Genomic DNA, 14,836 nt, shown 5'->3' on the forward strand with positions numbered 1-14,836 from the left:
ATAATTCCATTGATATGAGGTATCTAAAGTAGTCAAATTCATAGATTCAAAGATTGGAATGGTGATTGCCAGGGGTTGAAGGAGGGGGAAATGGGGAGTTAAAACAGGCATAAAGTTTCAATTAATCAAGATGAATAAGCTCTAGAGATCTTCTGCACAACATTGTACCTACAATTAACAATAATGTTTTGTACACTTAAAAATGTGTTATGAGGGGCTTCCCTGGTGGTGCAGTGGTTGAGAGTCTGCCTGCCGATGCAGGGGACACGGGTTCGTGCCCCGGTCCGGGAAGATCCCGCATGCCGCGGAGCAGCTGGACCCGTGAGCCACGGCCGCTGAGCCTGCGCGTCCGGAGCCTGTGCTCCGCAACGGAAGAGGCCACGGCAGTGAGAGGCCCGCGTACAGCAAAAAAAAAAAAAAGTGTTATGAGGATAGATCTCCTTAAGTATTCATGTAATAAAATAAAATTTTTTAAATAAATTAAATGAAATCTTGCTGAGATTTACTTCAGAGATGGCATATAGTCTTTTTCAGTAAATATTCTGCATGTCTTTGAAAACAATGTCTATTCCGCAATTGTGAGGTACAGGGATCCACATATTTAGTGTTTACTCATCTCTGTATTGACGTTTTGTCTGCTTATTCTATTAGTTACTAAGAAAAGTAAGCTAAGACCTCCCATATAACTGTGGACTTGTCACGCTTAAATTTGGTCGTGCTTCACGCACCTGGTCCAGGATTCAAAGAAACCAAAAGCGAAGATTCCGAGAGCGGGTAGCCTGCCAGAGAGGCTGGCCCCCCGCAACGCGAAGCCGCACGCCGGCCTGGTCCCGGACCCAGAGAAGGAGAAAAAGATCTGGCGGGAGCTAGACGAGTCGCAGGCCCCAGTGCTGCCCACAGGACAGGCAACCACAAGCCCAATCTCGCACTCCGCTTGCGACCACGCGCCACCTCAGAGCGCAAATATGGCAGCTGCTCCGGTTCTGCGTGTGCACGTCACTACGCCGAAGTCGGACCGCAAAGGGAATTCTGGGAAACGTAGTTCCCGCTTATCTGAATTCGGTCCACGTGCAGCCCCCACCCCAGGGTAAGGAAGGATCCAGACCCCAAGACACTCTTGACACAGTAATTCATTTGATTCAGTATGCTAGTTGAAGCCACAAACTGGAAGAGACGGCTTGAGAGAAAACGTAGAGAAGAGAGGGAAGGTTATTGTACCAGCCCAGTACCATTACCAGATAGAGCCACGGGGCAAAAAGAATAATTTTTTTAAACTCATTTCCTTGGAACAGAGCTTATTTAAGGGAATAAATATATATGTTAAATATTGCTGAAGATTTGTGGCAAATGTAAATCAAATGCTCACCCCCTAATTAATTAATCTGGTAAATTTAGGTTTGCACAATGTATATGGCACACATCTCTGTTGTCTAAGGATGAAATGGTTTTTTTGTGCGAGCTACATTTTTAAATTATACTAGTAAGTCTGTTTAAACAAAAAGTAAAGAAACAAACATTTTTTTCCTTTCAAATATTCATAATGTATAGCAACAATATTCCCAGGCTAAGGCAGCGTTTGGCTTTCCAATGATCATTAATATTTAAATCATTTCAGGGAATTGGAGAACTAGAGATAAAGTTAACACAAAACGGGAGAAAAGGATGTGAAACTATATGCCAGATGCTAGAAAAATCCCTGTGATATGGCCCTTTGTTTATGGAATAAGGTTTTGGGTGTGTGGCTTTTGGGTACAGCGTTATGCAGAGACATAATGCGCTGGTAAGAGGGGAAATGAGGTGAGATTTTCCTCAGAAACGGCCCCTCCCCCAGCTCTCAGAAGGTCTTTAGCTACAAGCAGCTTCCCAAAGGACACATCGTTGTCATGGAGACAGGAGAGGCCTCATCCTCTGTCCTCGGAGTAGAAACAGCAGGGCTGGTTGGTACTAGCTTGGGAACACAGTGGTGAACCCTTTTGCTGCTTGCTGTGAACATCAAGCAATGACCTAGTACATTGAAAGAGAGAGGGAAAAAAAAGGAATACAAACAAATCCACCCCCTCCTTTACCCCTGACCCACACAGACCCAACACAATGATATTAGGGACAATAGGATACTCTTTGATCACCTGTTTACTTAGCTAAAATTTAAATAGATCAAAGAGCTGATTTTAGAAAAGCCATTTATTTCTTCTAAGGTTTAATAAAGGCAAAGCTATTACTACTCTAATGAAATTCAATCTCATTGTAGTAATAGTTATTACTAATAAGATAAACAAATAATATAACAGAAATACACAAATTCTCTAAGAAAGTTATATACCAGTTTAGTAACTGGAATCTTTCATTAAATACCACTAATGTGTACAGAAAGATAAGCACAAATAAATATTTTTAAATTTAAAATGACTAAGACAGGCATAAATAGAAATATGAAATCTGGTACTTATAAAGAACCTCTTCTTTCATAAAAATGTCCTATTTATATTATAAAACAGAGCAAATTAATTCAACTAGAATTAAAAAGTAAAAGTGAAAATGTGAGTCAGTGATATTTAATAGTATTCTTTATACATCAGCTGTCTGAACAAACATAAATAACATTTCTTCCTTTATTCTGTAGTCATTAAATTCTAAGCACAGCTACTTTGTCTAGAAAATCTACAGTCACATCTTCAGTTTATGTTGACATCCTGTATCCGTTAGCAGAGAATGCAAACCTGAAAAAGGAGTATGTAAATGAAAAAGGTAAATAATAAAATGAACAATAAATTTACATGTAAACTATTTTATTATTTAATTACTGCAAGCTACTTCCCTTGAATAAAATTCTAAAAGAAAATGAACTCAATCACATTCTTGGATTTTAAGTCCTTATATAAAAATGCTGTGAATGTCTTGTTTCATATATGGTTCATGAACTATATATAAAATACTAAAGTTACCAATGTATTTTTTTTAAAACTTAGATGGTGGATAATATGGATAGAGTTTTTGACCTTTAAATAAGGAAACAGATATTTATTAAAAAGACTTTATCTCTCTAGATTCTGAGAGCACAATCAAGCATGTAAACACAGGAATTTATAACATAATTCCACCCCAATCCTTTCTGGAAAAAAAACATGGAAAAACAAACCAAAAATGGATAAATGTTATATGCAAATGGATCTTAAGCTATATGAAAAGGCAAAATGCACTTCTCGGGGGATACCCATACTTGCCTTACTTTCTGAAAAATGATGTCATGATCATATTTAAGCTCTTCATGACTTTGGGGACATTACATACTCTGACAATAATGTTAATCATAACAAGAAAAGATCAAAGATAAATAGAAATAATTATGGGAATTTATCTTCAGTAAATTAGCTGATGTTCCTGGACTTTTATGACTACTCTGGCTTTTCACTTTGAAACTTGAAACAATAGAAAAATTTCCTTCTGTGCAGTATGCCTGAAACTAAAACAACATTGTAAATCAACTATACTCCAATATTAAATAAAAACTAAATATAAAAATTTTTTTAAAAAGAAAAATTTCATTCTATTTTCTCCTTATTCTCTCCTTCCCCCTTTCTCTCTCTCTCATAAGGAGTATGTGTGTGTATGTATGTATACATACATACTTATGTAAACTTTAAAGATAAAAAAATGTGTGTATGTATACATATGGAGAAAGATTAAATTAAAAATGTATTAATAGTGTCAGGCAATATAACACACACACACAAACACACGCTCCTCATGTTTTCATAGAGGAAATTTCCAACCCATTCTCCCCAAGGGCAAAGTGTGGAAAGAATATTTCCAGGCTCTGTTCACCTCCTTACTCCTCCCAGGGGAGGAGAAATAATGTCTCTGATAGGGGTTTTAGTAGAAAAAACAATGAAAACTTGGCTTCCACCTGCTGGGGTCTATTTCTGGGTCTTCTTGCCAGAGAGACATTCAGATTTGCTGTGAGTGGCCGTAACCCTTGTGGGCTGGCTTTGCTCCAGTAAAGACCTGAGATTATGCAGCTGTGTCTGTGTTTGAGCAGAGTAAATTTGGCTTCCTCCAAATCTTAAATATATACATATAATGTGTGTGTCCCTGTGTGTATAATTTTTCCTTTCTTACTTTTCAAATTTTACTTCAAGAAGTTAACCCAGATTCAAATATACAATGATTTCTCGATTTGTAGTTATCATACAGAGAATAAAACAGAAGAACTTAATCAACTCTCCCAGACACTATTTTTTAATGAATTCTGAAACAAAGGATGTCATAGAAATCTTAACTCTAGAATTAGCCTACATTTTTTGCATGTACTATGTGCAAGATTATTTTGAGTTATAATTACCTCATTTGCATGTAGATGTAATGACAGTTCAAGAAACAGATTTTAAAACAAGTCATTCCCAATTTCAGTCTCTACTCTGAATAATATGATTTTAATACTGTTTTTACAAAAATAAAAATACACATTTTAAAAGATTTCTTTTCAACTTTAATATTGTGCTTTGAAACGCATATCACAGGAGCAATCATTTCCTTTAAAATAAAGTGACATATCCTGCATTCCAGTTTAAAGTGGCCAACTCTCCTTAACTTAAATAAGTACTTTCTACAACTCATTTTGGAATTGGCAGTTTTTAGTGGCCAACTGATTAAAAGCAGGCTCTATGCAGAATCGTATCCTCTTCACACTCTGGTCCAGTCTCCAGATTTCTCCATCTCTGGAAGCTGCAACATAGAATTCGTTTGTTTACTGCAGGCACTCCTATGCACCCACAATTATAAAGACCCAGAAGCTTTTACTTGCACTTAAAAGTATGTCTTTTTTTGTAGAAGAAAAGAACCAATAAATATGCAGGCATAATATACAAATGTAAAGAATCTCCTATTTATCTTAAGAAGCCTCTTAAAGGTCAGAAAGAAAATAGTAAAACAACTATAGACCACTGTACTATGTGTCTGGTGTTTATCAAATTTTATCTTATTTAGCCCTTGTAAGACTCTAATTAGATAAGTTTTATTAATACTTTATAAAAATGGAGAAAGAGTCTCAGGACCACAAAGTCAGTGGCAGAGCCAGTGTTCAAATCCAGATCTGGCTGGTGCCAAACCTGTCCAAATGCAAGCCCTATTTAGTATACTGCCTCTCTAAAACTATCAGACATGTTAGCTATTCCACTGCTATCTTTAGTCAATATTTTCTCTGAAATCACATTTCATATTACTTAATATTTATTGAATAGCTTTTTATGTAGAGAATCAGAAGGTGTGAGAGAATGGAAAACTCTGTAGTTCCTGCCCTTGAGCTTAAAATAATTTAATTTCAGAACAAGTTATTTCAAGTCTACAGCCTTGATCACATGAACTGTTCTGTTCTGGACATGGAAAAAGATTGATTAAATAGACAGTGTCTTACCCAATTAGGGTCAGGCAGCACTGACACACAGAGAAGAAATAATTAAACACAAGCACTAAAAAATGAAGCAAAAAATATAAATAGGGACAATGGAGAAGTGAAAGCAAAATTCAGGCAAAATAATCATTGATTCATTTAATATATTTGTTGATAACCCACTATGCCTGGCACTGTGCCTGGCACTGTGCTAACTGCTGAGGAAACAACCTCAGCCAAGAATATACACTCTCTACTGGTGGAGTCAACCAGCTAGTATGAGGCACAGAGAAGCAAACGAGCAATGTCATGCTGTGTGATAAGTCTAAGAAAAGGGGGTCGTACGGGCTGCTAGGGAACAGAAAAGTGGGCACTTAACACAGTCTTCACTGGTTTCCTGTACAAAGGGATATCTAAGTGAACCTGAGGGACAAAAAGGAATTAACCAGGTGGCAGGCTATAAGCCACTTGAAGGAACTGACCATATAATACCACAGGGCCTGGCAGATTCCCAGCAAAGAGTAGACAAACGTTTTGTGACTCACTAAACTGACCGAATGAATGAATGAAGAGGGAGATAATCTTGAATCCAACCAAGGAAGGAATGATAAACCAGTGTTAAGAGCTTATGTTTAAGGAGAGGCTCCTAACTCTACTTTTGATATTTTAAATTCAAAATAATTAGCTACCCCTTTCTTCTATTACAATGACACAATGATTAATCTTGTACATATGTGATGTTCTTTTGCAGAATATCTATATATTCCTGGTAGCAGATACTGTCAAATAAGAAATGGCAGGGTATAAATTAATATTACTGTATGATCAGTGTCTGGCAAACAAATGCACAAATAATTTATGCCTTTGCATCATAGAAACATATGCACAAGAATAAACACACTTGCATGTGAGGATATTTATGGGTAGGAGTTTAAAAGATATTGGTAATATTAGCACCAAAAGGTTAACAGTGTTTATTTCTTTATTTTTTCATGTTTATTTCATGTTTCTGATTTTTTTAAATTCCTATAATAAGGCTCCTCAAGAAACAAACACACACACACACACACACACAGAATATATATTCAAATATACATGCTTAATTTGATAAATCATTATGCACAATTTGCTAAGGAAGAAACATACTCAGCGCACTTTTATGGTTTAGTTAAATTAAGTAATATACATGCCTCTTGTTCTGACAATGATTACTGTAATTGGTATACAAGAAAGAAAAAATTATCCCTTACAACTGTGTAGAATTGGAGGTATTCCACCTTTAACTTCAAAATATCTGAGTGTTTTAATTTTTGTAAGATAAATATCTAACATTTATAGGCCTTAAATTCATATACTTTGTGCTTTGCAAGAATTATGTCAGGTAATTTTCCCAACAACCCTATTAAAGAGGCCACTATTTTTAGCCCCCCTTCACAGATGTGCAGACTGAGGCTTAGGTTTAGAAATGGAACCAACGTCACACAGCCACTAGAGGGCAGGTATTTAAACCAAGGTGACTCCTGAGCCCATGGTTTTAAGTACCAGGCTAAACTGTACCTTTCAACTTTCTCATAATGCTGTAAAATTTATTTGACAATATATAGGGTAAAACAAACTATGCTTGGAAATGCATAATTTATGCCTTCTAAGATAACCTCTGCTTTTATTTCTAGATCTTAATGAATGTACATTAAAATAATGCTAATTAAATATGAAATTTTAAAGGGAAATATAAGATAAAATTTAGTATTTTTAAACAAAGACTAAAATTCTGATTACATCAATTTGATTCAATCAAATTGTCCCTGTATGTAGAGTACATATGTAAGGTTACTATGCCAACAAAACAAGATTTTTTTCCTTGGTTATTTTCAAGTACCTAGTCTTAGAAAACTGAAGTCATCTAGGTCTGTTATATATTAAATGGAGACCAAAACATATTCTTAGAAGATAGTTGATAAGATAGTCTACTAAGAAATAGAAGCCATCTTCTAAAAGAACACTTGCATTTGCTCAAGTTCATTACCCCTATTATCCTAATTAACAATTTCCCAAGTATGAGGGATCTCTTGGTAATACTTAAATGCCCAAGAGTGTGAGATGGCAACAGAAATGGGATACACACCTACAGATGGTTTCTGGCTAATTGTGAATGTCAGAAGGTTGGCATCTAAATAGGAAAAGATTTATTAGCTACTTTTCAAATAGTAGAAGACAGTATTATAACTGGTGAGGCTGTTAAAAAGGAAACTAAGATTATATATTCTGGAAAAATATTTTTAAAGGCACTTTAACTGATGGGAAGGGTTTTTGGGGTTTTTTTTTTAAACAATTTCGGTTGTCTTTCGCTACTTAAATAGGGGCACATTTGAAAATTAGAACTACTATTAATATTAATACATACAAATGACATTCTCATTAAAATTCTACTCCGGGAGAGAAAATCTTGCAGTAGAGGTTGGGTGCTTCCTTGCCAGCTGGCAAAAAGTCAAACATTTTAGCCTCAGAAGTAAGTATTGAATGAGACCTGGAGAGGATGGTGCTTGTTAAACCTCACTCATCTCTACCAGTTAGACCGAGGTTGGTGAAGATACATTGAAGCACATTTTTATAAAGGTGGCAATACACTTTTCTTCAACACAGGTTCTTAATTGCTTATGAATTATAAATTTTGTAAATTTATACCCCTCCTTTGTCTCTTAAAGAAAGAAAAGTTACAAACTTACTGTATTTAGAGATGAAGTACTCAAATTTACAACTAAAGTAATAAAAGTGACTTATCTAGCAGAGAAAGTTTAAATGGGTTATTTCCTATGTTTTGTCAGTTTGGGAAAACCATTTCATCACTTCTGACTTGTCATTCGCATGTGGTGCAAGGATTTTTTTCACATTTCATTTTGGAGTTCTGTAGTAAAAGTTAAAAAGCAGAAAGTGGCTGCTGAGCTGTGGCTGTTAGCATCACATGGTGAAATGGCATACTAATGAGTAAGGTAAAATTAAGGATTAAAAAATATAATAATAAGGGCATCCTTGGAAGTGTTGTCCCAGGAGAGCAAGAGGCATCATACACAAGGTCTACCAATATATAACAGAGTTTATGATTTGAAACCTGACCTAAGCATCACGTCCAGCTCTTTGAGCAGTTTTTGGATGGCAACCCACCTGCAAGCTCATCAACAGTGAAATGCAGCTGGAACGAAGCCTATTCTCTGACACAGTGCAGCACTCTCTATCTCCACTGGAAAAACTCCTATAGAAAGCTGATGTGAATATGATAAACAAGCAAAGAAAAAGGTTATTTCCAAGAAGCTCAAACTGGTGAAATTCTAAAAGAATAAGCTGAATTGAAACCATAGCAAATATTGGCTAATTTTTGCCTACTGTGAAGTAACAGTATAAAATAATAATAACAGTAAAAATGATTATACTATCTAACATTGAGTGAGCTCTACTGTTTCGGAGGCACCATGTTAAGGGTTGTATAATTGGGTCGTTTAATTCTCATGGAGAAGATGTAAGATAGGATCTATTGTGATTTCCATTTTACAGACAAGGAAAAGGAGATTTGGAGAAGTCTAAGAAAGTGACTTCTCTAAGATCACACTGTTTGTAGCAAATTAAAGACGGTGACAAGTTACTTTCACTTTTCCCATACAGAAGTGGGTCTATGTTCCCCACCCTTGAGTCTGGATGGGTTCTGTGACTGCTTTGACCAGTAGATTTCAGTAGGAATGACACTGCCAATTTCTGAACCAGGGCTCTCATTTCTGTCTCTGAGAAAAGTCTCTGGGAGAAACCAGTTACATGTGAGAACACCAACTAACCCCAGACCATCATGCTGTGAAGAAGCCCGAGCTAGCCAAGTGGAAAGGCCACATTGAGAGCGGGATGTCAATCATCCCTCAGCTGTTCCAGCCCTATTACCACAGGCAGACATGTGAGGGAGTACGATGGTTAATTTTATATGTCAACTTGATTGGGCTGAGGGTGACCAAATAGCTGGTAAAACATTATTTCTCAATCTGTCTGGGAGAGTGTATCTGGAAGAGATTAGCATTTGAATCAGTAGACAGAGTAATGAAGATCCCCTCACTCATTCGGGTGGGCATCATCCAATCCATTCAGGGCTCGAACAGAGCAAAAAGCTAAAGGAAAGGTGAATTCGCTCTCTCTGCTTGAGCTGAGACATGCATCTTCTCAGACTTTGGTGCTTCTGGTTCTCGGTCTTTTGGGCTAAGACCGGGACTTACACCATCATCCCACACACACCCCACACACCCCTGCCCTCTCCGATTTTCACAGACTTTGACTGAATTACAACACTGATTTTTCTGGTTCTCCTATTTGCAGATGTCAGATCATGGGACTCCTCAGCCTCCATAACCATGGGAGCCAATTCCTATAATAAATCTCTCTTATATATTAACTATACGTGTCTTAATGATTTCTCTGGAGAACCCTGACTAATACAGGGAGGAAGTCGTTAGATGGCTCTGCCCTAGCCACTGACCTCAACTGCATTAGAAACCTTAAGTAAAAGCCACCTTCTGAAGTTAACTAATTCACAGAATTATGAAAGGGAATAATAAATTGTTGTTTTAAGCCACTAATTTTTTAGGTGGTTTCTTACATGGCAATAGGTAAAGAGAACATGGTTATCGAGTGGTGGAGCCAGGGTTTAGACAGTAGCATGCACGACCTCTGCAGGGGGTCTACTATTTTCATAATAATACCAATTGTTAATATCAATGTATTAACAAGATGATATGTGCCTTTTTCACTATGTTGACATTTGCATTGATGGTGCAAAAACATTGCTAGATAAAACTGGAGATGTCTTAGTCTGAGTCAAGGAAATGACAAGAAACAGTATGAGTAGGCATTAGATGTTTTTAAAATCCAATTTTACTTAAAAAGTGTGCTAGATGAAGCAGTAAAATGTATTGACTTTATAAAACTATGACCACTGTGTACATGTATTTTGAGTTTTGTGTTACAAAATGGGACTACACACACCAAAAATCATTCTGCTTTATATCTGCCATTTTAAGGAAAAGCAATAGGTGGTTGAGTTTGGAGATAAACTAGCTGCATTTTTCATGGAACAGCATTTTTACTTGAAAGAACAACTGACAGACAAAGCTATGGTTATTCAGACTTGGGTATCTGACAGGCACTTTCTTGGAAACGATCGAAATAAGCCTGTCACTTATATAGTGTCAAGGCTGACACTATTTTGCCAGTGATAAAATTTGAACTTTCAAGCAAAAATAAAAATTTGGAAAACTTGTATCTGCTGCAGGGAATCTGACAGCTTCCCAATACTTAAAAACTCTTCTGATGAGTTCAGTGATGAAATTAACAAATGATTTTTTTTTGTACTATATAATGAAATGTGTTTACATTGGGAAGATCAGCATAACTCAGTGAAGCATTATTTTCCAATTGACCAATCTATGATGGTAAAAAAAAAAACACATAGGAGTTGATATCCATTCAAAGTGCAAGATAGAGCAACAGATTTTGAATGTCACAGAGTATCCAATGTTATTGATTTAATTTTAGATTGCATATTGCAACTAATTTTTAAGAAAGATCCACTTCTTGAGTTTTAGTGTAGTATCAAACAACAATATCCACAGCATATCTGAATATATTTGAAAAGCTATTAACATTCTTCTTTCTTTTCCAATTACATATCTATGTGAGGCCACATTCTGTACATACACTTCATCCAGAACAATGTTTTTCCATAGATTGAATGCAGAAGCAGGTATAGGAATCTAGCTATCTTCTATTAAATCAGGCATTAAAGAGATTTGCATAAGTTTAAAAGTGTCAGTCTTCTCATTAAATGTCTTTTGTTTTGAAAAATAGAGTTGTTTTTCACACACACAAATGTTATGTTACCAGTAATAATTTTATTGTAATTTTAAAATAAATTAATACATATTTTTAATTGCTTAATTTTAATTTCTAATACAGTAAATAGCAATACATATAACTCACATTAAAAAAAGCTCATTGGAGTTCTCAATAATTTTTAATATAAAGGAGTCCTGAGATCAAAAATTTGTCACTGCTCTAAAATAAAACATTACTTCACATACCACACACACAAGCATTGATCTGATTACACATTTATTATGAGGTAAGAGATCATATGGTTCATGCAGCAAAGAAGTAGGCCCAGAATCAGAAACGAGTCTATCAAAAATCATCCACAGATGGCATCATAAGAGCAATTACAAGTGTATTCAATGTAGAATGGTCTGATGGTCATATATTATAGACACATCTGTAATAGTGCTTTTCATTATTGCATTTGACAATGCTATTTAAGGATGACAAGCTCTTTATACTAATTATACACAAGGACTTCACAATTTATATTTATACACAGAAACACAGTATTATGTCATAGAGCTGTTATCAGATGTTAACATAGAAATTTTATCTTTTGTTGGGTTTTATTATCACTAAGCAAGAAAGCTGGATAATAAACCCCTGAATCCCACTTATAGCAATAACATTCTGGGGTTGACAGCATGTCTTCTAAAAGAAGTGTCACTGTTAGTATCCTGGATGGAGAGTTGTTTTACTATTCCCTGGGTTCAGGCACTTAACACTCTGTAACATCCTTAGGACATTTTTACAGTCTTATTATTGTATGAGTGGCAGGATTAAGTCTACCAGTATGAAAAAAAGACTAAGTCATTAGGGAAAGAGATTAGAAAATGTGCAATTCTGTGTTATGCTTGGATTCTTCTTTAGGAAAATTTCAAACACAAATTTTTCATTTGAAGCTTTTCTGGAACAAGGCCTTTGGTGAGAATGGTGTTGCTAACTCTGCAATTTATTTTAAGTCTGAATTACAGATAAACCCTTTGTTCTGTTTACAGCCCACACACTCATGAAACATGAAACATTCCCTCTTTTCCTCACACAAGAATCAGTTGTTGCAGTGCTCTGGAAACAGAGTCATGTTGTCACTACCAGAGCATGACTCATTTCAATAAGGAACCCAAAGCATTTCATCAAGATAGAGTTGCCATGGCAAACAGATACAGTCTCTAGTTCTGTGTGAATCAGGGGGAATAGAATTAACACTTCAAGTGTATACTCAGCTATATTAGTATAAATGCATACATGCATGCTAATTCAAATGTTACTGGAGTGATGTCCTCCTTCTCTGAGAGGCTTACAGGAAATGCTGTCAAATCTTTTTTTTTTTTTTTTTTCTGGTCACATGAAGAGTGTCAACTGGTTTCCAAAAAAGACAAAATAACAGTATTTTAAATATATGTTTTCCTAACTCCTTTTGGCAAATAAAGGATATTTCTCACTAATGGCAGTTTCACTGATATGGAGAATGACATACCTTTAAATAATTTATGCTTCTTAAAAATTCCTATGACTACATCATCAATTCTGTTTCAAATGTGTACTTACTTAAAGAACCTAAAGCTTTAGGCTAAGAGCTATACTAATTTAAAAAGTGTTTTCCATTTTTTTCATAAATAGGAGAATGCAGTTGAAGTACTGACCAGATTTGTGTGCAAAAAAACTGTATATTAATTACAGAAATGTTATTATATATAACCTTAATGTTTCTCTGAGCTCACTGTAAGTATGAGCCCCTCCTCCCCTCACATCTACTCCTTCCCATCTATACACAGACACTGGAAATTAAATTTGGTTCCCCAGGAATGTTAAATAACTCTAACAGTGACATGGCTCAGATTATCTAAGGAAGTAACACCTGAAATAATAAAACCCAAAAGAGTAACTTTCCTCATTAAACATATTAATTTTAATGTAAATTAAATTGGCAAAATTTTAAATTAAACTTTATCAAAAATTAGAGAAGTAACATAGCTCTTGATTCACTGGGATAACGTCTGTGAGAGGGGTGGAGTAAGAAGGTATATATAAGACTTGATTGGAGCTAAAATAAAGATAGATTTAATGCAAATATATATGGCTAAAATGACATACAACATTTCAGAATGCTTTTACAGCTCAATAAACATCACACCAAACAGTAAAAATAACATGGTAGTTTAAGAACAGTCAATATCACATAAACTACTTCAAAAAATGGCCAAAAGTTTACTATCTACCAAAAATATTCTGTCACCATTTTTCACTTTCAGGCTGTTGGTTTTTTTGGTTTTTTGTTTTCCACTTTAGTCCCAGGTAAATTATCTTTCTCTAATCCTTTCTCCAGAGCCTAATCCCTCCACCCTGACTTGGCAGTGTTTGTATCCACAGTAACACAAGCTCTCCTTTGCTTTCACCACGCAGTCAGTCCGAAGCCGTCTCAGAAAGAATATTGGCAAAGAGCAGGAGCTTCTGAGGTACTAATACAGCATCCATTGACCACTCTGTAGTTTCAAGTAATAGATACATTTTAATTCGCTGATGATTTTGGTTTTTAATTTTTAAAAATGTGTCTCTAGATTAATGGAGTTGAGCCCAAAATAGTCCATTCCAGTTCACTCAGCATTTATTGAGGGCCCATTATACGTCATATCACTGGCTTCAGTGAATTCATAGGTGAATAAGTGATCCACACAAGAAAATCAATGATTTTAGGTAGTATATTTCAAGTTTCAAAATTAAGTGGTTTTTGTTTGTTTTTACTTTTGTTTTCTTTTGGGTTTTTTTGTTTGTTTTGTTTTGTTTTTGGGGTTTTTTTGTTTGTTTTTTGGTTGTCAATAATGGCAATCAAATGCAGAGACTTTAAGCAAAAAAGGGAAATTGATTGGAAACATGATGAAGTAGCTTATAAAATTCAAAAGTGCTGAACAAGCAAGTTTCAGAAAGTAGAGAAACTGGGCCATCCTAGTAACCTCCTCAGGAGAAATTTATAGATCTCCCTTTGAGTTGGCTGCCTCTTCCTCTCATAGTTCAAAATACCCCACTTCTGAATGGACAGAAACAGGTTGTACAAGCACAGCTGTTGAAGGCTCATCTGGAAGACCTGGTTGTATCTGGGTCCCACACCTGGATGTGAGTAGCATATTTAAGATAATAAGAACAAAAATCAACACACAGAGAGGAGACAAAAACAATTTATCCTGGGAGCAGGGCCTAGTGGGAGAGGAAGTAGTTAGAAAAATTACTGAGTTTAGAAATACTACTGGTTGAGTAGTAGTTAGTTTGGTGGTTCATGGTACAGGAAAAGAGCATTGAAAACTGGAAAATATAGCATATCTGGGAAAACTTGGTTCATTCTCTCTATATGGGAGACTACTTGTTAAATACAATGGGAGATAATTAAAGGCAAGGATTTGGAATGCTATGAAGGGAGTCTAAATTTTATCTGCATATCCTAGTGTACTTGCCTGGGATATACTTGAAAGAGTCCTCTGACCACATCTTCTTGGCAAACCCCATCTGACCTTTAAAGACCCAGCTCAAAATTCTCCCACAGTGTAAGGTCTT

The 14,836-nt window shown here is 35.7% G+C and overlaps 1 long non-coding RNA gene across 2 annotated transcripts in view; it reads right to left on the minus strand.

The window, feature by feature from the left end:
• Window positions 1–2,975: 2,975 nt before the first annotated feature.
• The window catches only part of LOC141279185 (uncharacterized), a 95,848-nt gene continuing 83,987 nt past the window's right edge, over window positions 2,976–14,836 (minus strand). The window contains exon 4 of one of the 2 annotated variants that reach the window (XR_012333104.1): window positions 2,976–4,722. This is a non-coding gene — a long non-coding RNA (uncharacterized lncRNA). Of the gene's footprint in view, window positions 4,723–8,548; window positions 8,647–14,836 lie in introns of those variants that run through there. The other variant, XR_012333105.1, reaches the window with a different exon arrangement.

Source organism: Tursiops truncatus, chromosome 7 (assembly GCF_011762595.2).
Source record: "Tursiops truncatus isolate mTurTru1 chromosome 7, mTurTru1.mat.Y, whole genome shotgun sequence".
In the NCBI taxonomy this organism is placed as follows: domain Eukaryota; kingdom Metazoa; phylum Chordata; class Mammalia; order Artiodactyla; family Delphinidae; genus Tursiops; species Tursiops truncatus.